This window comes from Scardinius erythrophthalmus, assembly GCF_964197995.2.
Source record: "Scardinius erythrophthalmus genome assembly, chromosome: 15".
NCBI classification, from domain to species: domain Eukaryota; kingdom Metazoa; phylum Chordata; class Actinopteri; order Cypriniformes; family Leuciscidae; genus Scardinius; species Scardinius erythrophthalmus.
In genome coordinates, this window is record NC_138235.1 from 22,357,018 (window position 1) to 22,362,005 (window position 4,988).

The following is a 4,988-nucleotide window of genomic DNA, read 5'->3' on the forward strand; positions in this document are numbered from 1 at the left end:
AATTGCTTTTAATCAATGCTTTGTTAAAGCTTTCCAATTGACTGAAGCAGTTTCTCTTTAATAATTTATGCCCACAACATAAATAACAAACATGTAGAGACAAGCAAAACTACTTTCCTTTCCAAAGCAATAAAGGGAAGGATTTTGGGCGCACACACAAACAGACTCCGAGATTCAAACAGGAACCAGACAAACAGTCTAGCTCTTATCTACCAAAACACCTGCCATCAGTTGGGACCAAGTGTAATTTCAAAGAATGATGCAAAGACACAAGAGTTGGACACAACTGTGTAAATCTGTTCTGGAGAGAGGGAATGTGAAATAAAGTTTATAAGGTACAGACGCCTGGCATTGAATATACAGAGACAAGAAGAAAAGAGGAATTGAGTTACAAAGTAAAGAGGTAGAAGAGAAAAAGCAGAAAAGTAAAATAAAGAGTTCGAAGAAAGTTGGTCATATTTTTTTCATGTTATTTTTTCTAATTTTTAATTCAAAATTTCTAATTTTACTTTGCAGTATTTAATTTCATTTCATTAGATTTTACCTAAGTGACATCACATGACCTGGTTTACTCAGAGTTCATGCCTAATCAAGCACCACACATCCATCAGGCCCATGAGCCATTGATCTGTTGAGTCTGTTCGTTGAGGAGAAGGATGAAGGACCTACTGACACACATCTGACCTTCTATGGCAGCTCAGTTTTAGAATTTGTCTAACAAAGATTTAGATTTTGCCAGTGCGAATCATCAAGATTATTTACAGGCCTTGATTTAGATTTTTTTTTCTAGTTGTAGCATAAAACATTGACTTGATTTCAGAATAGACATCGCACGTGATGCACAAATGTGAAGAAGGGCTGTTGGTTTATCTCACGAGGACCACCTGTTAGCCTGACATTATAAATAACCATATGGACAAGGTCTTTACATGGAGCTGTATATTTTAAGGTACATTTTTACAACTTACAGCAAGAATGGCAAAGCAATTAGGTCAAAGTCCAGATAAACATGGCCTTCATCCCATTGGCTAACCCTCCTTTATCTCATGAGTTTAAACACAGAGCAGACAGACATAAGAATGCTCTACATTTCCTGAAGAACTTTCCCAAGCCAGGATCCATAGCTCTCTCCTACCATATACTGCTTCTCACAAACAATAAAGCCAAAGAAGCAACTTTTACTATAGGGAAGCTACTCTCACCCACCGGAAAGCTACCGGAAATATGGGTCGGATGTGATGCAAAACGCGTCTGAGCTTGAAAGGAACTTTGCTGAACTCCATACAGTCTCTGCTAAAGCATAGATGTGTAATAGGTCAAAGTTCATTCCCACCAGCAATATATTCTGATGCTTAGGACTAGCCTTAACTGACATAGATCTGTACAGCTTATCTCCTTATATTTAGCTGTTGACAGTCTGGTTTCTAAGCAGATGAGTAGTGAGGGTTAAGTGGCTTCAGCTCATTGCAATTGAGGCTGGTGAGAGGAGACTCATCAATACTCAACGCACATCACATCCAGTTTCATACACACTTACAGACCCATCTGCCCTGTGCATCTAATCAGCTTACGACCACATCCCCCCTCCCGACCGCCTGTGAATGAGCCCACGGGTCAGGCAGTGACACACATTGCGGCTGCTGTGCTTTGTGGTTTACATCAACACACACCACATGCCCACTGTAAATAATAATAATTCTTATGTAGTGAAATAAGAAAAAACACCTTTTTAAGTAGAATCAACACATAAACTTCAATAACGGTGACAACCAATAAACTAAAGTAAAATGACGAGTTCTTTACACCAACACAAACAACATCAGCATAAGTAAAGCCAGTCAACAGCCAAAAACTAAAGCTATGTGCACATTGCAAATGCATCAACATTGTTCAAAGCGAAACTGTTGCATTTGGGAGACTATTGTTTTTCTAATGTGTTTTATATAGATTCAAAGTTATTCACATTTTACATCTTCGATTTAAAAAGCCCCTGAATAAAATGTAATTCCATTATTTACAGACTCACTGGTGCATGCATACCCCCAAAAACACTGCACACACACCAATCTAATTGCTGTAATTTTTAAACTCACTGTAATATAATAAAAGCAGGGGACTATAATGAACACTAGAACTGCTTACTAGTGCATAATACAGTCAGTTACACCAAGAAATGCTTATGAAACAATAACTGAACAATTTTTTCCCGTCATTATCCAGAAGTGAATATTAAAATATAATGCCGGAGGCTCGCAGGTGCAGAAGTGTTTACCGTTCTTTGTGTGCGTTTCTGAATGAAGCAGCTGGTGTGTCAGTAAATACTGTATGAGTGTACTCCTCCCTTAGCGTCTCTAGTTCATTCGCACTCTCATCTGTCTACATGAGTTTACTGCATAGAGATAAATACACCTCACCTCAAACCACCTCACTAGGGAACAGCATTACCATAAATCTTATTCGTTCTACCACCAGTTTCATTTTCCTGGATTAAAATGGGAGGTTCTTCAATAAAAACTAATTGGCCTGCAGAAGATGCTGTTAATCACACCTCTGCCCTCTTCATCTTCTCACATGGTCACATCCCCTTCTCTCCCAGGCCGTAATTCTTTGCATGTCTGCTCAAGGTTAGACATAATTCACAGGTGACTGGGTCAACAGGCTGCTCTTGTGATACAGCCTCAGACTCGACCTCAGGGCGCAATATTTGACAATATATAATACATTTGAAAGCAGAGACATCAGCCTTGAAGAGATCACCCTCATGTCGTTCCATGTTGCCTCTTTCTTCTGTGGAACACAAAAGAAGTTTTTTTGTCCATACAATGGGATCCAGTGTTGTTTTGGACTGTATATGCAATCTTTATATTCAACACTTTGTCTAAAGGGACAGAGTAAACATTCTCAGAATGACGTCTTCAACTGGTTCTTCATGTAAAGTGGCTTTTAAAAGAGCTGCACCCTGGATTAAAATGTCTTTTCCAGTAGAAGATCTAGATTAAAGGAGAACTCCGGTCAATTTTAACATTGAGCTCATTTTTTTGTACATTTGGAGTGCTGTCAATACAGAGAAAGACGACAAAAATCGGTGTTGCCTACACCGAGTTATTCTATTTTTAAAAATTTGCACCCTGTTGACTTCAATGGGGCAAGTTTTAAACCTGCTTTTAGCCTCTTAACATCCTTGATGTGTCATTACAAGTGCACAGGTCATGTGAGTGATTCCTTCTGAGTGATCACGAGTGAATCTGACTGCAGTAGATGTGAAAGATATGTATAAAAATTATGTTATTTAAGCCAGCGCTCATACCTGTGTTTACATCCTGTTTTCGGTTGAAGTCCAAAGTAGTCGATTGCCAAGTTCACGCGCGTGATCATAGGTAACTAAACCTATGCGCGTGAACTCGGCAATCGACTACTTTGGACTTCAACCGAAAAACAGGATGTAAACACAGGTATTTGCGCTGGCTTAAATAACATAATTTTTATACATTTCTTTCACATCTACTGCAGTCAGATTTACTCGTGATCACTCTGAAGGAATCACTCACATGACCTGTGCACTTGTAATGACACATCAAGGATGTTAAGAGGCTAAAAGCAGGTTTAGTACTTGCCCCATTGAAGTCAACAGGGTGCAAATTTTAAAAATAGAATAACTCGGTGTAGGCAACACCGATTTTTGTCATTGTTCTCTGTATTGACAGCACTCCAAATGTACAAAAAAATGAGCTCAATGTTAAAATTGACCGGAGTTTTCCTTTAAGTTTTAAACTACTCAAATGAATCATAAAGAAAATAAGGAAATCACAGCTTGTTTTCAAAAACATCATCTCTTTATTGACATCTTCAAAAGACCGGTTTTGCATTCGACTCTTTCCGGGTCAACTGTAAACTTCAGAGAGCGAGCAGATCCACCATGTTACCCTCCAACTTTAATAACTACTGTGCTGAACTGTTTGAGGGTTTGTACCTGTGTGTATTATTTCTGAATGCACTGCAGAGCAATGTATTGTATGTATTTTTGCGTTACCTTTTTCATGCATTTATGGCTATATTTAGATTGCACAATTCAATGAAAAAAAAATCTTGATTATTATGCTTTTAATAAAGCAAGACTTTCTCTTAAAAACTTTCAACCAAAAGTAAACATTTGTGTGGCCTCATGACTTCATGACAATCAAATTCTATCAAAATAATTTGTAAGGCTTTTCTTTTTTACTTGAAAATGCAAAAACTCTGTTAACAGAGTTAACAGCTTTGATTCCCCTGAGAGTATTGAGCCAAACACTCTCTCTCAGTTCTGTCAGCTCTCACACTTTACCTGTCTTACATAACATAACCTCTCCAAAACAAAGAAACAGGCAGAAGGAACAGTCACAATCAAACAAAACCCACACAAATCAAACATAAAGCTGAATGGAATGTCCATGTTTTGGAATGCATGTTTGAGTGCACATCGTGCAACGGTGCTTTGCCATATAATAAAGCTGTACATCCACGTGCATGCTGACAAGAGGCTCTCACATGCTTATATTTTGAATGTCTAAAACTTATATTCAACAATAACAGTCTATCAGCCATGTTTGCAGAGGAGCAGTGCCTCTGTGGAAGCTCTGAATTCTTCACAGTATCGTAGTCTTGCCTTCAAAAACATCTACACCAAACATCTGACGCACTTGTGAATTTGACACCTATGGAGCAAAAGTGTGTGAACAGTGAGCAGGGGTGTGTGTGTGCATCTCAGTTTCTATATGCGTGTACTGGTAGGACTTTGCAGTGTCTGTTCTAGGTGTGGCTTATTAAACATATCCCTGAGGTCTTACTACAATCGACACCAAATTATGACCTCATAAACAAGCATCCTAAATAGCTTCAATCATTCTTCAATTCTTCAACCAATACAAAGATTTCTAAAACTAGAAAGTACCTGCTTCATTTCCAATAGTATAAACACAATGGTTCCTAGAGGAATTAGCTTAGGCCACGGG